At 48.6% G+C, this 25,994-nt stretch overlaps 1 protein-coding gene across 1 annotated transcript in view; it reads left to right on the top strand.

The window, feature by feature from the left end:
• Positions 1-25,994, top strand: part of ACTL8 (actin like 8) — a 75,505-nt gene that overhangs the window by 10,769 nt on the left and 38,742 nt on the right. The window lies entirely within an intron of this gene.

Below are 25,994 nucleotides of genomic sequence, written 5' to 3'. Positions count from 1 at the left end.
GAGGTGTGTCCTGTCTGTGTCTTCCTACCTGGCTCAGTTCAGCCGGGCAGGGCATTCTGTTTACCTAGTGTTTCTTGTGGATGAAGTCTTATCTGAAGCAAACGTGAAATTTGCATGATGCTCAGACTGTCCCCTAATACAGGGATTGTGTTGGAACAGATTTGCATTTTCAGAACAAGTGCTCTAGCAGATACGAGCGTACTTCGAAAAGTCAGGAGTTAGGAGGCGTGGGAGGGTCTCTTAAATAGGGACTTCCTTGTAAGTTGTGCCTCACCCCAGAAGGTGGGCTTGTGCTCCGCAATTCAGGCCTCTGGGACTTGAGTGAGGTTGCCCCTCCCCTAACGTCTGTCCCCTTTCTGACCCCCCCAGCAGCTGGTCTCTCCGATCTCAAGGCCCCACACCGGGTCCTCTACTAAATCTGATCTCACTCATGCATTCCCAGCTCCCTGGAGCCTCTGCCGTTTGGCTGGAGCTCTGGGGGCCAAGGGATTTTTCTCTGGTCAGACCCAGGCGGTCTAAGAATGCACCTTCCTTTGCAGCAGAGCCCTCAGTGGGGCCTCCACATGGGTAATGAGGTCTGCTAAGTGGCTCCTCCTTGGAGCAAAGAGGGCAAACACAAAAGGATTGCCCAGAATTTATCAGTCTAATTATATTTTCCTAATGTCGTTGACCCTCCCACCCACAGGAGTGCGCTTATCAAAGCCGCGATCACACCCGCGTTATTGGAGTTTTAATAAGAGTCAACTGGTTATTGCCCTTGCCGCGGCAGACTCTGTACACGTCATCCCCCGAAGCCCCTTGGGGAGGCAGGGAGCTTGCTTTCTTTGCCGGAATTTTATTTACATTAATAACAAGGATTAGGGACTTGTTTTCTGTGTTTAGGAGAAGCAGACCTCTTCTCAGTTCAAGCAGCCACCAGCTGAGTGCCTGCCAGCACCTGCCCCTCAACCCAAAGTCAGGAGAGCACTGGGCTGGGAGTCTGGAGCTGGGGTTTGCTGCTCACCACGCCTTGCTGTGTGAGCTCAGGCAGGTGGTCTAACCTCTCTGGTCCCTCTTGTGTGAAATGAGAGGACTCAGCAATGACAGTGAAGTGAGAATGCACGGGAAGCACTTTCTTAGCGCAGAGCAAGTGTGAATAAATGCTGGCTGTTTCAGAAATGGCCAAATAAAGGAGGTAGCTAAACGCCACTCACACATATGTATTTATTGTGCTTGAAAGTCTAGCAGTTTCATATCTGGAATGAGCTTCTCTAGAGTGCCAGGTTGTGTCCTAGTTTATGTCATGTAGAGGGTGGTCTTGCCTGGTAGAGAAGAGATAGGACTGCAAGCACTCAAATTTCTGCTCTCCTATCAGCTGTGTGACTTTGGGCGCCATTCTTGACCTCTCTGTGCCCGACTTTCCCTGTCTGTAAAATGGAGATAGTTAGAGGATCTCTTTCACGGGGTTACGAGAGGATTAAATGAGCTAACAATGCAAAGTGTTTGAACAGTGCTTGGCCCATGCTGACTAGATGCTGGTTATTGGGAGATTGACAGGGTTCCTAAGCTTCCGTTTGCTAGATGGTGATGCCAGCTTTGCAGGGTGATCACGAGGATGTGGTGGGGTTGTGTCTATGTGATGCCTGGCACATTGGGAGCAGTCAGAGATGGGGGTCGGTTCTCGCCATGACCCTAGAGGTGTCTCTTCATTCCCGTTCACAGACAAGCACAGTCTGAAGTGCATGCTGCAGACGGCAGATCAGAACTAAAGCTGGGTGTTTTCTGAGCCCCAAATCTGGGTTCATTTGGCTCCAGGGGGCTTTTATGCCCAAGGGCTCAGCAGCCTTACAAATCATTGCTTCCTACGTTTGGTTCTGGTCCTGCATTTCCCCCTTTTTGCAAATGGGGGACACTCTTCTGCCAGCTGAGGAGCTATGGTGCCCTTACTTTCGGCTCTGTTGGGCATCTTGGTTTATTACCGGCTCAAATGTCAGCACCAAGGGGCTGTGTGGGCTGTCTCATCCACTGCTCTGTCTTCAGGGCCAGACACAGCTCCTGGTACATAGTAGGTTCTCAGTAAATATCAGACAAATACTCCTGCTCGTTTGGAGCTTACAGCATGTCAGATGATGGTAAGTGTAATGGGAAGATAAAGCAGGGAATGGGGACAGGGATTCTGGAGAGTATTTTGGGAAACTTTTAATTTTAACTCCCCAAGGGCCAGAGAAGACCCATTGAAAAGGTACCATCTGAGTAGAGACCCCAAAGCGGTGAAAGAGCAAGCCGTGCAGCTGTCTGGGGGAAGGGGGTTCCAGCAGAAGGAACAGCAAGTGCAGAGGTCCTGAGGTGGGCACACACTTGGAGTGTTTAAAGAACAGAAGGGGGCCAGGGATCCCGGAGTGCAGGGAGTAAGGGGGATGAGGTCAGAGCTCTCCCTGCTTTGGCAACAGCTGGGGCACCAGACTCTGGGTGGTGACAGAGGCAGTTAATCTCCAGGGCAGCTAGAAGGAGGCTGAGGAACACCTCCTGGAAGACTTGTACCAGTGTCATTGTCCGGTCTCTGGTGACAGGTGTCCCCTCCCACCTAGCTGGTTGTCAGGCTCTGCCTCCTCTTTGACATGGCCTCTAGCCATCTTCTTTTACCTGATTCATATGCGGGAGGCATGGCCCTGGAGACGGGGTGAGGGGAGAGGCCTAGAGGTTCCTGGGAAATGCTTCCTCCCCAAAGTTCAGGGAGGGTGGGCCTGCTGGCTCCATGGGAAGGACTTAGGAGATCAGAGCATAATGAACTCTGACTCTCTCAAAATGCAGGGAGAGAAACTGAGGGAGGTAGGGGAGGGGTTGGCCCAAGTTCACCCAGCAGTTAGAGACCCAGGGCTGACATCAGGCTGGAAGTCTGGAGCCCAAGGTGTCCAGCTGGGTGGGGGCAGGAACTCCTGGGAGGGGCCTGCAGAGGCTGCTCCCTGCCCACCCCGCTGATGGGTTTCTGGAAGCTGAGTTAGCTCTGCCTGGAAATGGAGGAAAGAGAGGTACCTTTGGGGATGGGAGTGGCCAAGAAGTTCATTAACCAGCACTGGGCTGGGGAGGCAGGAGGTTGTAGAGAGAAGCGGATGGAAGGTGCCAGAGGCCAGGTGGGCCAGCCGGCTAGGGCTATGCCATCAGCATTGAAAGCTCAGGTGTACCCAAAGGTGACACTGAAAGGAAACCATTGTGGGCCTGGACCAGGGTGGACCATCAAAAGGCTGTGGCCCCCTTCCAAGGTCACCTGTGACTGACGACAGCTAACACGAACAACCACTTCAGTCCTCAACCTGATTCAACTCAAAGATACACTCTTTGTCTCTTGGCTTGACTTAACCGCACTCCCTGTTTATGTGGGAGCACTTCTCTCTTGGAGCTCCTTGGGGCTTCTCTTGTCCTCCCTCCTCCTTCCCTCATAACCCTCACCTCCCTCAGATGTCTCCGTCTGGTGGGGTGGACAGACCAGGGCTAGTGAAGCCAGCATGGGATGGGGAGGTGGTCTTAGAGCTAGGACAGGGGCTCCTGGGACAATATGGGGAAGTGCTTGGTCTACCTAGAAGAGTCAGGGAGAGCTTCCTGGAGGAGGAGTCACTCAGTGAAAGGACTGGAAGCAGAGCCATTACCTGGGAGTCTAAGGTGGGGTGGGGGTAAGGTCACTGCAGGCAGAAGGGCGCAGTGATATGAGTACGGCATGTCTGAGAGACTGCAGAAAGTTCCACATGCCTGCTATTCATCTCTGAGGGTTGAGGGGCATGTTGGATGGGAGGCTGGAGAAGAAAAATCATAGGAGGTCTTGTACAGACTGATAACAACGACAGCGACCCCTTGAGTATCTGTGGGGCACAGGCGTGCATTGTCTCTTGTCTTCCACTCTTGGAGGAGCTGTCATTATCTGCACTGTGGAGGTGCCAGAGGGGCAGGATGGTGGGGTCACTGGCCAAGGTCACACAGGCGGGAAGTGACAAGGGCAGGATTTGCACCCTTTAGACTCTTCTCCCCATCCATGTCTCATGACCTGCCCCTGAGGGCCAGAGGGAGCCATAGAAGGCTTTAGAGCTATGGACAGAGGCTTGTGATGGGAGCAGCAGGACGGTCCTGGGCAGGACGGGACCTGCCCAAGCAGCCTTCGCCTTGCCCTTTCCACTGGCTCTGGCAAGAACTGTCCTCATCGGGAGGCGCTGCGGAGGACCTAGCAGATGGCAAAGGCCATGGATTTGAGCCAGATCCTGTGTCAGCCCGCTGGGGCCGATGAGTCTGAGTGGCTCAGTGCCTGGAGCGGGCTATGAGAACTTCTTTGTTGGTCCTGAGCTTGCCTTGCTCCTGTTCTGGGCCCTTCATCCTCCCCCTGGTGCAGGGGCGGTTCTAGGAGTTGGGAGGGAGGCTCCCTGCAGCCTCCTGGGAGTGTGGATGGCAGCTTTCTTGCAGTCCCCGTCTTGGCTTCCTTTCCACTCCCCACTTCTTCCTTCTCTTTGCCATGTGGTCCAATGGCCTCATCTTCCCTCGCAGGCAGGCGACACCATCTGCAGTCTTGGCAATCTTGGCAATCTTGTGCACGTTCTTTTGCCTGGCGCACTTCTAAGCATTTTAAGTAAGACTGGTTCTAGCACCAATCCCTAGGGTGACCTCACTTTTCACATTTTCCCTTCCAAAGGGGCCTATTTGTCCCTATTCTTATTTCCTGTTTCTAAGCCAGTAACCTAACCACAGCAGAGCAAGCCCATCTCTTGAAAAATGCAAGTAATGTATGTGTTGTGTCAGGTCAGAGCCTTCAGGAAGTCTGAGATTCTATGTCCTGGTTCTCAAGGAACCTCATGGCCTCTCCAGAGCACTAACTGGTGGTTTACGTCGTGGAAACGCCATCTCCCCCCCACCCCCCCGTGACTTCTGTGTGCTCAGCGTCTCTTGCTTGGCAGAGTGCCACTTGAAATTCCTTATCCCGGGGCCCCAAGCATGCATCATTCCCACTTCTCTGTGTGTCCTGATTCTTTCACTCACGACATCAGACAGACGCGTGCCCAGAGGTGGAAGGCAGCCCTCGTATCTGAGATCCTTGGTCGGCGATAGCATGTGTGGAAAGTGGCTTTTGTCTAGTGCGCCAGCTCTGATAGATGACCGTTGCTAACTGGAATGGGCTGTGGAGAGATTCCAGGCTGTGCTTAGTGGGAAGGAATCCTATGATTGATTAGTGATGTCTGCCACGACTGTGAGGGAGCAGAGTGGTGGATCGTGTGCTAGAACCTGCCATCTGGGGCCAGGGACCTTTCCTCTTGCCTTTTCCTCACTTGTCATGCCGTGTGCTCTGAAAGCTGGAATCGTGGGTGGAGGTGCCCATTGGCTGCTTTGAGGGCTGAATGGGAAACAAGTTCTGGTTTTGGGGAACAGTTGGGAATTGCTCTATCCTGAGATATGTGATTATCCAATAACATGTGTTCTGCCAACAGCCAGCACACATTTTGGGGTGAACAGGAAGTGATTATGCAAGCCTTGAGATTCTTCTAGTCTTGGTGCAAAGGGCTTGCTTTTTCCTCAGTGGAGTCTCACGGGGCAGAGCGGCTGCAAGGCTGAAGCATCTCTTGGGCCGTACCCCAGAATGCCTTTCAGCCTCCTGGGGGTGGGGGTGGGGAGGAGCACAGGGCTGGGGTTTCTACCAGAACCCATGAAGGTGCCCAAGCTCAATTCTTCCCACGGAGACCCTGGATCATCTTTCCCCTCCTCCCTGCATACAAACTAGAACTGATACCCTGAAGATGTATTGTTGGGCGTGGCTGCTGAATCCAGAGAAGGGCCAGTTTCTGGTGAAACATAAATCCCAAAGACCCTGGGATCTTAAGAAGTGGAGTAGTAAAAGAAAGAACAGCATGCTGGGGGCCCAGTCTGCATGCTAGTCCCCAAGCTGTGCCATGGATTTGCTGTCTGGCTTTAGCTGTCTGCTTCCCCACTCTGTGCCCATCTTACTTCTCTGTACAAGGAGGGGGGATGACTAGAGATCTAAGGGCCTTTTCTGCTCTAACTGCAGAAGTGGGCTGTCCTGGGCACACCCCAGGTCTAATTACTCTCAGGCGGGGTGTGTCTGCAGGTTGAACCCAGCAGTGGTGGTGCGTCCCGGGAGCCCGCTCTCCCAGTCATTGACTGCACATTCCTGTGTGTGGATGAGGTGGCAGGGGGGCTGCTGAAGAAGTGCCAGAGTTGAGTGGCTGGTGGGGAGATAATAGAGAGACTGATGACAGGCCTCTTCTGGGTCAGGACAGCCCCGTCTGCAGGCCCACCTCTCCCCAGGGCTGGTTGTGCTTGGAGGTGGGCCAGGCTCATGGAAAAGCCTCTGGTCACCTCCTCCCCCGCCGGTGCTCTTGCCTTTGCCTCTCCAGCCCTCACTTCCCTGTACACCCCTGAGATTCTAGCCACACTCGATAATTTGCAGCTCCGTGTTTGGTTTCTCCTCTGGGTATTTGCACCTCCTGATTCCTCTTTTGGATCTTTCCTTCCTCTGCCTCTTCTCGCCTCCTTTAACACTCAGCTTGAGTGGACCTCTGTAGACAGCTGTCTCTGACCTCTGCCCTGCACCTTGTGCCTAGCTTGAGTTAGAGGCAATCCAAGACTCCCACCACCCACCCCCTTGCCCGTTCAATTTTTTGCCTCACTGTCTGGATATGACTGCCATCAGTGTGTGAATTTGGGAAAGCCCCTTTTACTTTCTGCCCAGATTCCTCATCATCAGATCCTTAAAAGGAAATAGTACCTGTGTTAGTCAGGCTAGGCCAGGCTATGCTGCATTAATAAATATGGCCTGAAATCTCTGTGGCTTAAGCAGCCAAGTCTGGCTCTTGCCAATGCAAAGTCTGAGACGAGTTGGGTGGCTCTCCAGGATGGCTCCCTTCCACAATGTAACTCAGAGATCCAGGGTGGACCTTGGCTCCACCATTTCAACATGTGGCCTCCGTGGTCACTGCTAAAGGGGCAGCATATGGAGATGGCCCAGTGCCTTTTAAATACCTTCGCCCAGAAGTGATCACTCCTGCTCACATTTCACAGGCCAGAACTGGTCTCTCGGCCCCAAGCAGGGCTGGGAAATTTCTTCCACGTGCCTGGGAGGGGGGCCTGGATCTGGACGAGCACTGAGGGCTCCTTTCACAGGCCATGAATCCAGAACGGGTTAGAGCCTCTGGTTTCATGACTGGCAGTAGCCAAGAAGTGACATTAGCCTGGACAGACTTGGAATGCCTCCCATGTCACATTATAGATGGGAGAACTGAGGTCCAGAGCGGGCGGGGTCTCACCCGAGGCAGCACGTGGAGCTGCAAAGGGGTGAGGGGCGACGTTCAGTCCTCCCGTTGTCCAGACACTGTCCTTTCCTCCTTACTCTTCTGACGCTGTAGCCTGGAGTCCTGCTGTCTAATCCTGCTGTGTGATGCAGGCAGGGATGGGGGTGGAGTCGCTGGGGCTCTTGTGAAATTATTTTAAGACCTTGGAAAGCAAATTAGAATTTCAAACCATCCGGCCCTCTTGAAAGCAGACTGGGGGTGTGTTAGAAGTAATTTAATTTTACTTTGTTTTATTAATAGGATGTGGGAGAGGAGGGGAGGGTGTGAGTTGTGGCTGAGGGTGCTGGCTTCAGAGTCTGGGTGGATGGAACCAGTACTGAAGCAGAACACTGGAGAAGGGCGGAGGCGGGGGTGGGGGTGGGGAGCACCCTGAGGCTACAGGACAGAGAGGCAGACGTGGCGAGTGTCCAGGGGGCTCTGACCTGCATGTGCAGATTCGGGAACTACTGGCTTATGCCAAGGAGGGTCACACTGGGGCCTGTAGCCTCTCTGGGATGAGGGACTGTATCCGTTTCTCTGGGCTGCCCTAGCAAGTTGCCACAAGCTTGGCGGCTTAAAATAACCACAGCGTGTTCTCTCACAGTCCTGGAGGCTAGAAATCTGAAATAAGTATCGCTGTACTGGAATGAAGGTGTGGGTAGGGCCTTGCTCCCTGCATAGGCTCTATGGGAGGATGCTGCCGTCCTCTTCCAGCTCCCGGTGGCCCCTGGTATTCCTTAGCTGTGGCTGCATCACTCCAGTCTCTGCCTGCATCCTCACCCGGCCTCCTTCCCATGTGTCTCTGTGTCTCCTCTTCTTGTAAGGACACCAGGAACTTACAAGCCATTGGAGTTAGGGCCCAGCCGAAATCCGGGATGGTTCCATCTCGAGATCCTTAGCTAATTCTATCTACAGAGACCCTACAGTAAGTCCCCTACATACGAACGAGTTCCGTTCCAAGAGTGAGTAAGTCCAACAAAGGTAGCCTAGGTACCCAACTGACACAATCAGCTGTATAGTACTGTCTGTAATAGGTTGATAATGCTTTTCACACAAATAATACATAAAAACCAAACAAACAAAAAATAAAGACAACATTTTTAATCTTACAGTACAGTACCTTGAAAAGTACAGGACAGTACCAGCTACATCACAGCTGCTTTTACGCTTGCTTCTGGATATTCTGGGCTTGAAATAAAGATACTGTATTATTGTACTCTATACAGTACTGTACAGTAAAGTACACAGAAGCACAACCACTTTTAGAGGATGCATGCCTGTGACAATGTACGCCAGACACGTGAACTAACTTATGTGATTGGACATGCGACACACGTTTGCATCTTTGAAAGTTCGCAACTTGAAGGTTTGTATGTAGGAGACTTACTGTATTTCCAAATAAGGTCATATTCTGAAGTTCTGGGTGGACATAAATTTTGGGGGGGACACTATTCAATATACTACAGGGGCCACTCCTGGGTGGGCTTCAGGAGGGTGCAAACCTCCTAGATCCATCATAAAATTCAATGTGTACGTTTCCCCCCGGGAAGACACACAGCTTTCTTTGATTTGTCAGAGACCCCAAGATGAGAGACCAGCAATCTTGTAGGACGCATGTCTGGCAGGTGGGAGGGTAGGACAGAGGACAGGTCATGGGAAACACAGAAAGAAGGGGGCTCTGGGAAATGGGCCACCACCAGAAGGAGCCTGATGGAACAAGAGGAGCTGGGTGGAAGGGTGTTCTGGAGGGCCTGGCACAGTGGGCCATACTGTGGCCCAGGGCCACGGGCGTCTTTAAGAATATTGGGACTTCCCTGGTGATCCAGTGGTTAGGACTCCACGCTTTCACTGCAGGAGGCACAGGTTCGATCCCCGGTTGGGGAACTAAGATCCTGCAAGCCACGTGGTGCGGCCAAAAAAAAGAAAAAAAAAGAATATGACTTTTTCAGTGTCTTCCCCAGGAAAATGTACTTTATCAATACACACATCTTTGGTGTATGACTCAGTGGGCACGTGCCTGCTCCATCCCAGAGCCCATCCCTGGACTCTCAGAGACCTCAGTTAGGATCCCCCGCCAGAGGAGAAGAGTTTTGGAAGGACAGAGGAGAGGAAACAGCATGAAACACTGCAGACGGCTCAGATGGCTCAGGTCGGATTTGGTGGTTAGGGGTCCAGCGGTGAAGGGCCGTTGTGTCTGTTTCTGGTTTTGAGGATTGCAAGAGATAACCATGGGTGGAAGTGCTCCCTGGTTTTAAAAGCTAAATTACTTATTTCATCTTTTTTTTTTGTTAAACTGTACAAAGCAATGTTCATTCACAGTAAGAAAAAATGAAGAAATGCAGTTAAGCAAAAGAAAGAAAATCCCTTTAATCTCATTCCCCACATATCACCCCGGTAAGGCCTCTGTTTATGACCTTTGGAACCTTTTCCTCTGTATTTTGTTTGACAGGAAGTGGGTGATAACATACAGTGAAACTCACATTTTTTTTTAAGGATATTTTTATTTATTTATTTTTTAATTTCATTTTATTTTTGTCTGTGTTGGGTCTTCGTTCCTGAGCGTGGGCTTTCTCTAGTTGTGGCGAGCGGGGGCTATTCTTCGTTGCAGTGCACAGGCTTCTCATTGTGGTGGCTTCTCTTGTTGCAGAGCACGGGCTCTAGGCAAGCGGGCTTCAGTAGTTGTGGCACGTGGGCTCAGTAGTTGTGGCGCGTGGGCTTAGTTGCTCTGCAGCATGTGGGATCTTCCCAGACCAGGGATCGAACCCGTGTCCCCTGCATTGGCAGGCGGATTCTGAACCACTGCACCACCAGGGAAGTCCCGAAACTCACATTTTAACCTAAAATATGGAATACCTTTTCATGGGAAAAAGTGGTCATGAAGCATCTTTCCTGACTGCATAGAATTCTGATGTCCAGATGTATGTAACTTAACCAATCTTCTGTTTTTGGACACTTTGTCCTGCTTCCTGTCCCTTATTTTTTTTAGGATTGCCATATATTTGTTTCTTTATTTATTGTTTTTTTTTTTTCTTCTATCCCTCTTTATAAGCAATTCTGTTGTGAACATCCTTGCAGCTTCTTTGTATATCTGCTTCTGTACAGGGACGTGTGTTGTAAACCTTAAGCTGTAAAGCACTTTACCCAGGGACCCATTTCAAAAGCCTTTATTTGACAGTGGATCTGTGTATGGGGAATGGGGGAGCCCAGAGCTGAGGGTGATGCACTGGCTTTCATGCTTCCTGAAATCCTAGCTGGGTGTCTGTGTCAGATTATGCCTGGCGGGCTCTCTGTGGAGGTGGTGTTCGTTATTTTTTAATTTTTTTATCGAAGTATAGTTGATTTACCATGTTATGTTAGGGTCAGGTGTACAACATAATGATTCAATATTTTTATAGATTATACTCCACTTGAAGTTATTATAAAAGATTGGCTATATTCCCTGTGCTGTCCATTACATCCCTGTAACTTGTTTATTATATACCTAGTAGTTTGTACCTCTGAATCCCCTTCTCCTATCTCGCCGCCCCCCCCCGCCCCGCGGGCAACCACTAATTGGTTCTCTGTATCTGTGAGTCAGTCTGGTTCTGTTTTGTGTGCTGTTTGTTATTTAAAACGTTCATTACTTTATGCCTGTGTCCTGGACTGAATTGGCTTGAAACAGAGGAAAAGGAGTCCCATTCCCACTGACCTTTGGTGCTCTGTGTCTTCTGCCACTCTGGCCCCCTGGTGTGTCCTAGAGATGATTTCTTCATCTCTTGTGAGGTTTAAGGGGTCTAGAACTGCGTGGTTGTGGCCCTAGACGTATCGCCTCTAGGCCTCTTCTGCAGGTAAGTGTTCATTTCCATTCTGAGGAGAAGCTCTGTTTTCTGGGGGATATGTCTCTTGGATCCCACTAACCTGGGATTCTGGAATGAGAAATAGCTCTCGGCCTGGGCTGGTACAAAGGGGAGGTCTTGGCCAGCTGGCTGAAAGCCTTTGAACTGTTAATAACTTAGAATGTGAGGGTTTCTGGAGTGGGCCCGTGTCACCCTCTAGGTCTAAACAGGGGTCCGTCTGAGCAAGTGGCTCAACCATTTCAGGCCTCAGTTGTTCGGTCTCTGTTACGGGAATACAGCCCCTCTCTTGCATGCCTCATAGGAATGTTAGAAAGCTAGTCTCCTTGACCCCTGTGGGTGAAGAAAAGGGCCGTATGCTTGGAAGAAGGATGTATATTAACCCATTTTCCCAGGAGTTATTACTATTCAGAAATTGAACCTTTGTTCTTTTTGTCCTCATTGTTTGGAGAGCAGTAAGCACAATAGGAAAGAGATTCAGCACTTTCCAGGCGCTCTTCCAAATGCTGTCTGTGCATCAACCCATCTGCTCCTCATGAGAGGAGCCTCGTGCTTCTCCCCATTTTACAGGTGGAGGAGATTGAGGCCAGGGAGGCAGCGTGGTGTGCTAAGGGCGAGGGCTGTGGGGCTAGAGGAGACACTGGGCAGAGCATGTGACCTTGGAACCTCTGCTTTCTCACCTGTAAAATGGAAAAAGCCCCTGTGCTAGGTGGGTCTGTGGGTACCACTTCAGTGCACATGGCGAGCCATTTTCCCTGGAAAGGTTTCGTGCTGCAGTGTGCTATGGTAAGAGTACCCATCTGATAGGTTGTTGCAGTGACAATTGAGCGTTGTAATGTTCACTGTTCCCTCCATCTCCTCGCCTCCTTCCTGGTCCCTGGGGTATTAGATAGCGGCCCTTGGCTGTGATGGGGATGCTTATAAGATCCTTCGCCCTAACTCAGGACAGCCCCAAACAGTTGTTAGCTAGTGTATATCTGCTATTCTTCATCCTAATGGTCATTTCTTACAGTTGTAGTTCACCCTTAGTTTCTCCTTTTATTTCTTAATTTGATGAGTATATTAGTTCTCGCTTGCTTCATGATAACAAATCACAATCGATTTAGAGGTGGGAAACAACACGTATTTAATATCTCATGGTTTCTGTGGGCCAGGAGCCCAGGCACAGCTTTGCTGGGTCTTCTGCTCGGGATCTGACAAGGCTGCAGTCAAGGTGTGGGCTGGGCCATGTTCTCATTTGAAGGCTTGGTCGGGGAAGAATTGCTTTTAAACTTGTTCGGGTTGTTGGCAGAATTCATTTCCCTGTGGTCTGATGACCAAGGATGTAAGTTCTTTCCTGGCTCTTGGCTGGGGCTGCCCTCCGGTTCTGTAGGCCACCTCAGTGCCCAGAGGCTGCCCGCAGACCTGTGCCTTGTGGCCTCTCCACGGGCAATTTGCAACATGGCACTTTGCTTCTTCAAGGCCAGCGGGAGAGCATCTCTCTCTTTAGCCTGCTAAGACAGAGTCATATAATGAAACACAATCATAGGTGTGATATCCCACCACCTTTGCAATATTCTATTGGTTAGAAGCAAGCATACATGCCAGGGGAGGGGACCATGCCACGGGGTGGATCACTGGGATCACCTTCAGGCACGTCTGCCACCATGAGCTTAATAGGCTTATTAAAATTGTATAAAATAAGAGTAATTAGCTCAGAGCACTTTCCTTGGGGATAAAGAATATATAATCCTTTTTGGCCATTAGATCTCTTTTTGCTTTGTAGTTCTAGACTGTGTTCTGGAGAGTTAAGGGTGCCAGATCAATAAGGTATTACTTCTTATTTGGAATCTATTTGTTTTTCTCATCTGAATTGTATGACCTGAGAGGAAGAGTGAAGAAAATAGGGGATGAAAGTGAACATGAGGCCAAGAGGATGAAAGGAGGGAAGGGCACATGTATGTGGAATTTCTTTACACACGAGAGTAAATGTCTTTTCATAGGCAGTTTTATATAACTGTGTAAATATTGTATTATACATTTTAGGGTAATTTTCCTTTGTTTTGTTTATCCCTTAACCTTTTGTTTATTCCCCTAACCAGTGACATCATCCTCCCTGACTCCCACCCTGAAATCATGCTAATGATCTCGTATGGATCCTTTCATATTTTCCCATGATCTCAAAATCATACACAAACATCTGTTAATGTTTTTACATTCCTGGATCATCTTTCATTCAACAATGCCCTGTGGAAATCCTCCTATACCAATGGCTGTAGTTCTAGTTCATTCTTGTTTGACGACTGTATAATATTCCAGAGCATAGATGTCCTGTAATTTCACCGGCCATTCCCCTATCGATTGTCATTCATTTCCTGTTTGTTACCATAATAAGCAGCATGAAGATAAACTTCCACCCACACACACATGCTTAGGTACATCCTTTGGTTTTATTTCTCTGGGGTATAATTCCAGGAGTTGAATTGCTAAGTCAGAAGGTTTGTGTACTTTTAATTTGAGTAGCTGTTGCCAGCTTGATTTCCCCAGAGGCTGTAACACTTTCATCCCAGTAACTGGAGACCCATCTTTTCCCTGTATCCCACCAGGAAGACTTGTTACTCGTCTTGTTAGTTTTGCCCAGGTCAAGAGGTATAAAGTGGCAGCTCATCATTACTTTGAATTTGCATTCCCCCCAACCCCAACCACAAGCAGTAGGTCTGCGCCGCTTTTCATCTGTTTGGCCATTTGGATGCACTCACCTGTGAATTGCCTGTGTGAATCCTTTGCTCATTTATCCATAGGGTCATTTGTCCCCTTCTTGTCGACTTGTCAGCTTCTGTATAGCATAGATATTAACCCTCTTTGGGCCTTTGCAGAGCAGTTATTTTTGCCAGAGATACAGCATTGTCTGTTAACTCTGTTTATGGTTTCTTTTGCCCTGCAAAATTTCAGAATTGTCATATAGTTAGGAATACTTGTCTTTTTGTCTGTGGTTTCTGGGTCTCCGTGGTCTTCTTTGGTTAAGAAGGCTTCCTCACCCACACGTTGTTTGCTTTCTTTTCACATCAACAGTTCAGTCTAACAAACATTTGCCAAAGGTGTGATCAGCGCCAGGGTCTGGGCCACACACCACAGACGTGGGATAAATAAGAAACATTTCCCCCCTCAAGGAGCTCGGTGTCACACAGGTAATTGCAACCAGTGTGCCGGAGCACAGGTGGCAGGGTTCAGGAGGGCTGCTACCTCAGCTCAGAGCCTCCCAGTGTGGATTCAGGATACAGGTGTGCCAAGGCCTAATGCCCTCAGCGCTCAGAGCAGACAGGTGGGGCCTGGGGTGGCCCAAGCCCCCAGGAAGGTCACTGCCTGCCATGGGCAGCCTCATCCATGTACCCCATACAGGTATCATTTTCTCTGTGTTTTGTGTCACGGGGCTGCCTTGGCTGATGCTTTGGGAATGATGACTGAGTTAGCCAGGCGAGGAAGGAGGGTGGGGAGGGGTGATCCTGGGAGGAGGGACAGCAGGAGCGGTGGCAGCAGGGCTTCTGCTACCTGAGGAGTAGGTGGGTGCAGGGGAGGGGTAGGAGGGTGGAGAGGGGTGCCACCAGGCTTTAGAAGGTCAAGTGCAAAACAGAAAGGGACCCAGAGCTGATGCCCACCACCAGGGGACTGTGGGAGAGAGAGCTGAGCTGGTGGACTTGCAAACTTGACTCCTTTCTGGCGCATCTGTGTTGGAGGGGCAGATGTCGGCCAGCTGACCTCTTGGTGTGCCTCGGGCATCTCTGGGGCCGTTCATGATCAGTGGTTGCCAAGTGGGCTATGTGGATGCCCAGGAGGGTGTGAAAGGAACCACGGAGAGCAGGAGGCAGAATTAGAGCTTCATTTCTATTTATGTCCTCACCTCCTCCTCTAAAGGTGTATTTTGTGTATGTTTAATGATGTACATAAAATTAGGAAGGCAGTGCATGCTTATAATGATAAACAAATGCACACGGGGATGGATGCACAATCAAGAGTTTGGAGGCCTTTGATCTTAGTGGGATGACTGATTTTGGCCACCCCCAGCCACCCCAAGAATGAGGGGACCCCCTGACATAGAAGGGAGGGACGTTCATATGGGTTGGGGAGATCTGAGAGAGTGATCGCCAGGAAGGAAATAACTTCTCCCACGCTCCTGGAAGGGCTATTTCTTCTCATGTATCACCTCCTTGGAACACCTCCTTTCAATCCGTCTTACATTGTATTTTAGCTTCTTTTTTTTTTCCTTTAGAAAATCTTTTATAATTTGTAGTTACTGTGTTTAACCTCTTGCCTATTTCCCCACTAGACTGAAAGCAGGGACCATGAGAGCCGGGACCAAATGTCTCGGTCCTTGTGGTCTCACCCCAGTACAGCACCTGGCACACAGGTGCTCCTCATCCCTGTCCACAGCATAATGGATGGAGGTGTTAAGCACATAGTAGGTGTTTTCCATGCCCCATGAAGGTAGACATCACTATCTCCATTTTGTACATGAGAAACTTGGATTCAGAGAAGCTGAGTAGTTTGCTCTAGGTCACACAGCTATTTGGGGATGGGAGCAGGAGGAAGGGCGCTGACATTTTCTTTGAGTGTCTACTGAATGTCTCACTCTCACTACATCCTGGCACCAACCTGTCGGCTGTGAGAAGGTCTGTTCACAGAAGAGTAGACTGAAGCTCAGAGGTGGGAAGTGACTTGCCCAAGGCCACTCAGCTAGGAGGTGGAAGAGCTGGGATTTAAACTCAGGTCTGTTTGGGTCTCAAGCACATTGTCTTTCCATCCTCCACAGCGATTCCTTTTTTTTTAAACTTTTTTTTAATAAATTTATTTATTTATTTATTTATTTATTTTTGGCTGTGTTGGGTCTTCGTTTCTGTGCGAGGGCTTTCTCCAGTTGCGGCAAGCGGGGGCCACTCTTCATCGCGGTGCGCGGGCCTCTCACTGTCGCGGCCTCTCCCGTTGCGGAGCACAGGCTCCAGACGCGCAGGCTCAGTAGTTGTGGCTCACGGGCCTAGTTGCTCCGTGACATGTGGGATCCTCCTGGACCGGGGCACGAACCCGTGTCCCCTGCATTGGCAGGCGGATTCTCAACCACTGCGCCACCAGGGAAGCCCAATTCCTTTTTTTTAAATTGAAGTATAGTTGACTTACAATGTTGTGTTAGTTTCAGGTGTACAGCAAAGTGATTCAGTTATACATTTTATATATATATATATATATATATATATATATATATATATTCTTTTTCAGATCCCTTTCCCATATGTGTTATTACAAAACATTGAGGATAGTTTCCTGTGCTATACAGTAGGTCCTTGTTTATTATCTGTTTTATATACAGTAGTGTGTATGTATTAATCTCAAACTCACAGTGATTCCTTTATTCATGGTCAACTCAGGGGCCGTGGTGTCTCTGAGGTCCGCAGGGGCCCATGTAGGCACAGACTGAACAGCAGGCACCCTGTGGGCAGGCGGCGAGGAGGCCGGCTGGATCGGGCCGCCCTGATGATGGGTGCTGGTTCGCAGGCACCAGGCCCCAGAGCCTGGCTGATTTGCCTGCCTGACGAGGACGGTGATGTTTTATGCATGGCGCCTAATTTTGCCCTGGCAGCCTCTGGCTATATTTAACACCATTAATCATTATTGTTGGCTCCCAGGGGGATGGATCTCTGATTACTGTCAGAAACACATCACACGAGGAAGAGAGAGGGAAAAAATAAGAACTCGTCCCCAACCTGATTCTTCCTAACTGGAGATGAGAGGCGTGTTCGTGGCCCCCTTCTCTCTGCCATCTGTGACGTTCGTGACTCTCGGCTGCCTTGGGTTGGATTCCTGCCCCTCCGTGGCTGGGCTGCAGCCAGGCCCCGGCGCCTCGGGACCCCCGCTTCTTGCATCAGAGCAGCTCAGCCAAGTGAGGACAGCTGCCTCGGTCTGAGCTCAAGAAAGGGTAAACCAAACACTTACGAGGTGCCTACTGTAGGCAAATGTCCCCACCCAGGGCCTTACCTACCTTATTCTCATCACTCTAACCCTCTCCTTCCTAGAGGATGTGTTTTAACCCTTCCTAGAGGATGTGGCAGATTGGAAACTGAGGCCCAGAATTGGGTTTCACAGGCCTGTGGCTGGTTTGAACAAATATGTGGAAACACTCCCCCATTTACAAGAACTGCTTGAATGTGATGTGACCCTGTGACTCTGCCTTCAGGTATTTGGAAGGGTTTTCTGGTTGCATCAGAAACAGGAAAGAGCCCCGTCTTTCTTATCAAATGCAAACCTACGTGGAGGCCACAGATTCGAGTACAACATTTATTTTCTGCTCCCTCCAGGCCTCAGATGGGTGGCTGGAAGTCCCATCTCTTCCATCTCCACCCAACTCCTACTTTACCCACCCTGTCCTCCCCGCGGGGCCCTGCTCATCCCACCACCACCTTTATGTTGACATCAGGGACATCGGCTCCACTCTCATCCCAGAGTTCATGGGGGCCTCTCTCCTGAGCATCGTCCGCCCTCCTGCCCATTTATCCACGTAGCCAGTTAACTGAGGCGTGTTCTTGCTTTGTGGGTAAAAATGGGTTTGAATGTTTCCGCCCTTAACGGAGTTACTTCGAGTTCTCCTTTCTTGGGCCTGAATGTCCTCAGGCAGGTTTCACTCTTTTCTGGCCCTTTCCAGTTATTAAATCATAGTCCAGTCTGTTTTAGAATCGCGGATCTCACGCCTCGTCTAAAGCTATTTCACGCCCACCCCGAGTTTTCCCAGCCTCCTCCAGGAGGTTGGGGAGGAGGGCGGCTCGCTCTTTGTTGGACCAGGCAGGTTGCAGAGGGTGGGGGCCACCTGGCCTGCTTTGGGTTGGTTCTGTGCACTTTGATGGTCTCTGCTGCTCTGACAGCATCTCCTGGCACCTGCTCTTTGGTGACCGTCAGCTCTTTGCCTGTGTCACCTCTCCATGGCCAGCACTCTGCCCTCTGTAGGGCTGACCTTTTGTGCACAACATGTGTGGGGAGCATTGGTGTTTGGGGCTGGCTTTGCTGCCTCCTAGTAAGTCCTGGCAGGAGACAAGAAGGGGTAGTCTGGCCCCAATTTCAGGCAGTTACTTGTTAGCTCTCTCTTCTTAGGGTACTTGGTCCTCCTTGTCTCTCATTTTGGTTTTGGTGTAATTCCAGGGCACCAGGAGAAGTCCCACCACACTTTGTTACGTGCAACATCCTGTTTGGTTTATGGGATTATTTCCATCGACAGGTGAGGATACAGAAGCTCAGAGAGGTTCAGTCACTTGCCGGTGGCTGCTCAGCAGCGGATAGTGGGTGAGATTTGAAGCCAGGTCTGGTTAACCTCAAAGCCGTTGGTTAAAAGCCTGGATTATGAAGCCTGATTTCCTGGACTGGAATGTCAGCTCTGCTATTTCCTAGCTGGGTGACCTTGGGTAGAGTTACTTAACTTCCTTTGCCTTGATTTCCTCATCTGTAAAATGTGAATGGTAATCAACACCACCACCCAGGGTGGTTGGGAGGATTAAATATATTATGCTACAGGACTCATTATTGCATTTGCCACCAGGACTGTTGCTGGTGTGGTCCATCAACTGCACTGTCCACCCTAAGCTCTGTAGGAGAAATGACTTTCAGGCCTTGAAGCTTGGGAAATAGATATTGAGCAACCAGTAGTCACCATGTGTTGATTGTGTTTCCCTCTTTGCTTTGGCTGCTAGGAAGCTCAGTCAAAGTGCTGCAGGTATATAAGTCTTCCTGATCTCATTTTTTTCTCCTTTTTTCTTTGCTGTAATTTTTTTTTTTTTTTTACTTCACTGTGTCTTATTACCTATCGTGTGAAGTTATATAAGATTTTCTAAATTCCTGTGTGAAGCCCTCTGGTTGCCATCAGAGGGGAAATTGAGGTCAGTGTAAAGGTCCTAGAGGGTTGGTCTTCCAGATAGTACCTAATCCTTCTCCCTCAGAGAAAAGCATCTTTAAAAACGGAACTACTCTTATGGGAGTGTGGGTGGTCAGTAATACTAGAAATTCCTTCTAACCCTTTACATTCTGAAGCAGTAAACAATCTACTGATAAGGTCTGCAAAAAGAGGATTACCTCATACATAGGTCCTTTTATCTGTTTAATATTAATGTAGAAAAACCCCCCATAAGAGGCTTAAGCAACATAGAATTTGATTCACTCTCATGTTCATATAGTTTAGAGTTGGGTCCCTCTCCATGTGGCATGGAGTCCTGCTGAGTTGGGATCCGTCTTCCTCTCTCTATTTCTGCTACGTAATAGCTTCCATTCTCCAAGATGCTCACGTTCCAAGCTGGTCATGGGAGTTTGCCATCCTGTCTGTGCTCCAGCGGCAGAAGGGAGCAAGGACAAAGGAGGGCTCACTTCCTCCCGTTAAGGACCCTTCCTGAAGTTGCAGATAGAAACCTACCCCCTATACTTGCCACTAACCAGTCTCAGGACCACACCTAGCTTCAAGGGAGGCTGGGAGAGTCTTTATCCCGGGCAAACCTGGGCTTCTCCGAGCCTGTATCCTCTAGAAAGACGCTCTCACCACCTCGCAGGGTTCTTGTGATGATTAAATAAGAAAGTAGTAAAATATAACAGGTGTTCTGCACATGTAAATTTCCTTCTATTTTTAGTGTTCCCTTCTCTCCATTACTTGGGATTAAGAGGGAGGCTTTAGCTACACCAGGAAAGATTTAGGAGCAATAAAAAAAGAACACTTTTTGAGAGGGAGTGTCACACACACTTGAACGCTGGGGTAACAGATTCCCTTTGGCTCCCATCAGTGAGGCTGTAAAATGGAAATGAAAAAGCAGGGCGGGGGACCCATGTTGATTACCAGAGGTTAGATATGTGTACAGATGGGTTGTAGACCTGACGACCTTGGAATGACCTTACCTACCTATGATTCCCCCAAATCGCTGTGATTGTCATCCCCAAATGTGCACGATACTTGTACAAAGTGGGCTGGGTTTGCATGGGTGGCTGTTTTCCAACTCAAGATGAGATCGGGCAGTTCCAAGACTGCGCACCAAGCAAACTGATGTGGGGTGCAGTGTTGTGCAGCCCCTCCTTCCCCTGCCACCCCCTCCCTGCCAGGGCTTACCCCCCAGGAACCCCTCTGGGGCCTCTAAGAGCTGAGCTAGTGAGTGGGGACCCAGCAGGCGGCTCACTCCACTTAGTGGGGTCTGCTGGGCATGACGCTCTCCCCTGGTGGCTCACCAGGCTGGGAATGTTGAAGTCAGCAGCAGGGCGGCAGGTCCTGCGGACCCCCAGCTGCCCTGGCCTCTGAGCCTGCCCAGACCGACTCTGCTGGGTACAGTTTGATTCCCTGGAGAATGAAGGAGAAGAGGAGGAACAGGAAGTGGTTTGGGTGGGTTTTAACTTGAAGGAAGGAGGAGGATGGCTGTGTGTGTGTGTGTGTGTGTGTGTGTGTGTGTGTGTGTGTGTGTGTGTGTGTTTGTGTGTGTGTGTGTGTGTATAAAGATCCTGGCACAGGGGATCTGGGAACTTTCCAACCTCCAGGCTCACACAGATACCATGGGGCTGGTCCAGGATTCAAACCCCAGGCCCAGTTGACTTCAGGCACCGACAGTGTGCTTCTTGATCTCCTCTTCTAACCCCTTCCAGGTGGACCCCTCTCTGGCAGCTGATAGTGTATTCTAGACTCAGACTGAACCAAGTAGGGAGGTTTAGGTGGCAGCTTGTTGGGGTATTACCTTGTCCTTGAGTTAGCTTGTTAACCTCCAAGCTGGGAATTTCCAGAATGATAGAGTTGGTATATCTCCAGGACTTCAGGGGAGCCAGACCAGCCCTGAGGGCCGAGGCGGGTGGCAGCCACTCTGGCCACTGACCAGGCACCCCTTTGCTCTGGTCTCTGCAGAGTGCAGCCAGTTGGGGGCCTTCCCTGGCAGCCCGGTGTGGTCTGCATCACTTTGGGCTCATGCTCTCCCACCACAGGTGTATAGCCCAGTTTGGGAGCACCTGTGACTATGAAACGGTTCACAGAGAGAGCTCAGGTTTCCCACCAGACCGGGTTGGAGATGCAAATCTTTCCTGTCTGGCTGGTGGTCCAGGGCCAGGTCCCCAGCATCCCAGAGCCTCAGTGTCTGCACCTCCACAGGCAGGATGGCACCTCCTGGGGCCGCTGTGGGGATCTGAGGTGATGTCTGATAAGGTGCCCATGCCCCGCTGTGATAGGTGCTCGATACATAGTCGTCATTAGTTGTCATTTTAGGACCCCCCTGTCTCTCCTGTGAGGCCATGATTGCTTGGAGCTGAACCCCATCATTCCTGGACCACATCAGCATCTCCCGAGCTGTGTTCTGCAGACAGGAGTGTCCCGGGAAGGGGGGTCTGTAGCCAAACGTGTGTCAGAAATGCCGCGTTAAACAGGCTTCTCAGGGTCCTCAAAATGCCAAAGAGGCTGTGAGTCTCCAAGGGGGGCAGGGCAAGTGTGTAGTATTTCTCAGACTCGCCAGTCAGACCTTCTTCTCATCCTCCCCATGGAGTAGAGTGTAGAGCATCCCTGAGAGAAGGTTCTGGAAGCCTGCTGCCCTGGGCATGGCTCTGGTGGTGTCTTCTACTTACTGGCTGTGTGTAACCTCTCCAAAGCTCGGTTTGCTCATCTGTAAAATGGGGAGAGGGACCCCCAGCTTTCTGGGTGCTCCAAGGATTAAATGATGGGACATAGGTAAAGCTGTTAGTACAATGCCAAGCATGTATTGAGTGCCCAGTGAAGGGCAGCTTTATTACCAAGAAGGGGGTGTGGGGCATGGAGCAAGAAGTCTGAGTTGGCTCCAGAGGAGATGAGGTGGGACCTGGAATAATTAAGAGACTGGAATACCATCGGGTCTGAATGCAGAGAGGATGGGGGTGAGGGAGGGAGTTCCCCTCTCTCCATAAAGGCTTTTTTGTGTAGCCAAATCCTTGGGTAAATTCACAGTCCGAGTCGTCCCCCATCATGGCGCTGCTCTAGGGGCACCTGGGTTCTCTCTGAGGATCTCAAAGAATTAGCTAATTAGGCCAGTTCTGCCTAGAAGGCAGAGGTCGCATCAGTTTGTAAGTCTTTGGAATGTGCAGTGTAACTGGGCAGCCTTGTCAGCCCAGGCTCTGCCTTGTGTCTGGTCCTGAATCATGTGAAGGTGCTGCAGGATGTAACGTGTGCTGTCACTTCACTCTGCAAACATTGGCCACCTTTGAGGTGCCCGGAGCTGGATCATAGTGGGACAGGCGAGGTGCCCCAAGGAGCTCACATCTAGTGGGGGAGCTGGGTAGCCAATGTGCAGTTCGGATACACAGCCAGGGTGGGGTCCGGGAGGGCAGAAGACCCTCTGATGAGGGAGGCAGGGCCCTGGACAGCATCTTGGAGGGAGCGTAGGCTTGCAAAGGAAGACTCGCAGCCGATCTGTGGGTACTGAGTGCAGGGAAGGACGTTTGAGAGACAGGCAGATAGATAGAAAGAAAATATAAGAATAATAGATTTGAAAGGCCCATAGAGTTTTCCTGGGAGCCCTGGTTTCAAGGTTTATTAGTCTGAGTCCTGCCCTAATTTCTACCAGGTTGATGGAGATGCATGTGATTGTCCTGCATCTGGTCCACACAATGCTTTTCAAATGCCAAAACCAATTTAAAAAAATTCTATTGTTGTCCCCCAGGTGAAGCCAGTTCATGTCATTCTACCACTTGTCTGGCCAAGGCTCCTCTCTGGTTTCACTCTTTACCAATCTTTCATTCCCAGACTCTACTTCTGTTCCCTCTGCATGGAACACACGTGCTTGTTGTCTGTCCCGAGGTATGTGTGCGTTGATAATAAACCACAACAGCTTCTGTGTTAATTTCTGTCACCGGTTTGTGCTATTGAAGAGCTCGTTTTATTTCTTAACTGTTTCTGCTCAACACTGTGTTTTGAAGATATGTCTGTGTACCTGGTACCATCCACCGACAGACATGCTTTTCATGGATGCATGCAGGGCTCAGTGTCTCCCTGAGTGGTACCCACGTCGATTACGTCTCCAGCTCCCGCTCCACGAGCAGTGCTGCAGGGAATGTCCTTGTAAGGCCCCATTGTGGCTTTGGAGGGGGGTGTAGACCCAGGAGTGGGAAAGACGTGCACGTGGAATTCACCAGGTCCCACCAGATGACCTTCCAGAAGGTCCCAGCAGGGCTGAGAGCTTCCTTTCCCCGCATCCTCTCCAGCACTTGTTGGTGATTTTCTAGTTTCGCTAATCTGATGTATGTAAAACACCTTGCTTTCCTGTGTGTGTTGCTGATCAGCCTGTGGTTGAACACCTCTGCGTGCTTGCTGGCTGTTCACATGGCTGATCTGCTAATCGACTTGGCAAATCAACTCATCATGCACTTTGTCCATTTCCCCATGTTTTGGACTTGCTTCTTGTTGGTTTGTAAGAGATCCTTATTTGTCACTTTTAGACATTGCCAATATCTTGTCCTGTTTTGATATGTTTCTGTTAAATGCATCTGTGCTTTCACTGAACAGAAAGCTATCATTTTTATGTTCCTACATCTCTCTCTCTCTCTCTTTTTTTTTGGCCTTAGAAATTGTGTGTATGTGTGTATTTTTCTGTCTTGGTTTTAGATGTCCTTCTCTACTCCAGGGTCAAAAAGATTCCCCCATGATTTCTTCCCTTAGCTTTCTTTATAGTTTTACTTTTAAAATTGAGGACTTTAATCCATCTGGTTTCCGTTCTGTGTTTTCTGTATGGCAAGCACACAACTTTATTTTTCTCCATACTGTCAATCAGTGCCACCCCCTACCCCCCCCCCCCACCCGCCACCACATTCCACCCTTTCTCCTCCGGTTTCAGGAGCCACCTTTATCACGCTTTGACTTTCCACACCCAGAAGGTTCTGTTTCTGGGCTCTCTCTTCTGTTCTGTTGGTTCATCTGCTTTTTATGTGAGCATCACAGCTGTTTTTATCACCGCAACTCTGGGATCTCTCTTAATCCCTCAGAGGCCAGAGGCTTTGCTCTGCCTTTTTGAGACTGAGCACTTAAAGGACATCTTCTTCTTCCAGATTCATTTTAGAATTAATTGATCAAATTGTTTAAAAACCCCGCTCTCATTGTTATTGAAATTGCATTACATTTTTTAGATTACTTTGGGGAATTAGCATATTAACAATGTTAACGTGACATTTAGGTTTCCTTTTTTTTTTGGTCATTTAATAATTTAAAACTTTCCCCATACAAGTCTTGGGCATTTGGGTCAATTCCAAAATAGTTTATATTTTTTGATTGATAATATGAATGGTATCTCATCTTCTATTATGTTGCTGGTTGGCTATTGCCAGTGTAGAAGAATGCTGTTAATTTTTAAGTTGCTTGTTCTATGCTGTTCAGATTCTGTTGGGTTTTTTTCTATAAATGCTGACATTATTATCTTAAATGTGAACAATGATAGTTTTCTCTCTCTTCTTCCGATTCTTTTACATTTTATTTCGTTTTGTCCTGCTGAATGTGGCAGGACTTCCAGTGCGATGTGGAATAGTAGCGAACAGGGGCTGGCTTCCTTGCCTTATTCCCAGTCTTAAAAGGAGTAAGGCTAAGATTCTCAGCCAAGGATGGCATTTGCTTTAGGTTTTACCATGTAGCATTGATCCAGTTAAGGAACTTCTCTTCAATTTCTTGTTTGAGTTTGAAAAAATAAATAGATGTTAAATTTGATCAAATGCTTTTGTCAGTCTCAAGAAATGATTCCTGCACGTCTGTGCTGAATCCCACTCTGTCTAAAAGTACTTATAAAGCTCCATCTGTGTGCCAGACTGAGTTAGAAGTGCTTTATAAATATTAACTCAGTCTTTCTAATGAGTGTATGAGCTAGGCACTATTTATTATCCCCTTCTTAGATGAGACAAGGTAGGCACAGAAAGGCTAATTAACTTGCTCTCAACGTCCTACAGCTAGTCAGGCCCAACTCTAGCATTTGTAGATCCAGGGGAAGAGTATAAATGGATGCTTATAAACCAATTATAAATAAATTTAGAGTTATTAAACAAGTTAACAAACTGTTTAATAAAATATATTCCATCCTCCTACCTGAGAAATATACCTCAATCAAATCTTTACAAGATGCCAATCTACAAGATACCAAGATGACAGAATTTAATTATTTGCACACATTTCGGTATTCTGTTGATAAAACTGAGATATTTGGATGAGTAACAAAGTCATACATAATTCATAATTTATACATTTATTCCATAAAACTTACTTTTCTTGTTTCCAGTTCAAAAAAATAACTAAATTTTGTGGTAATTCATGCTTTCCTATGGTTTGTTTTCTATTGATAGTAGTGATATAAAAGATTAAAATATAAAGCATAATTATGTTCAAAGTATACAAAATTAAACTTTAATCAACTATAAAATGAATGTAAAAAATAAAAACAATTTCTTAACCTTTCAAAATGTTTTTCATCTAAAATTTAAAGTTATTTGCAAACATTTAAAAGCAAAATATATATCAATAAAAGTTTAAATTCAGAATTATTTAAAGCTTGAATTCATTTACCCTTTGAAAATATAATTCTAGCATTCAATGTCCATTTAGTTGCTGATACAAATAACGAGTATCATGCTTTTAACCCAAATTGCATCTAGATCTAGGCTTACCCCGTTTTACTGTGCTTCTCTTTATCGTGCTTCGCTGCTATTGTGCTTTTTACAAATTGAAGGTTTGTGGCAACCCTGCATCAGGCAAATCTATCGGTGTCATTTTCCAACAGCATTTGCTTACTTGGTGTTACATTGTGTCACTTCATGTCATTTTGGTAATTCTTGCAATATTTCGAACATTTTCATCATAATTATATTTGTTATGGTGATCTGTGATCAGTGAGCTTTGGTGTTA

This window comes from Balaenoptera physalus, assembly GCF_965194825.1.
Source record: "Balaenoptera physalus genome assembly, chromosome: 1".
Taxonomy (NCBI): Eukaryota; Metazoa; Chordata; class Mammalia; order Artiodactyla; family Balaenopteridae; genus Balaenoptera; species Balaenoptera physalus.
This window is presented reverse-complemented; position numbering and strand designations above follow the sequence as displayed.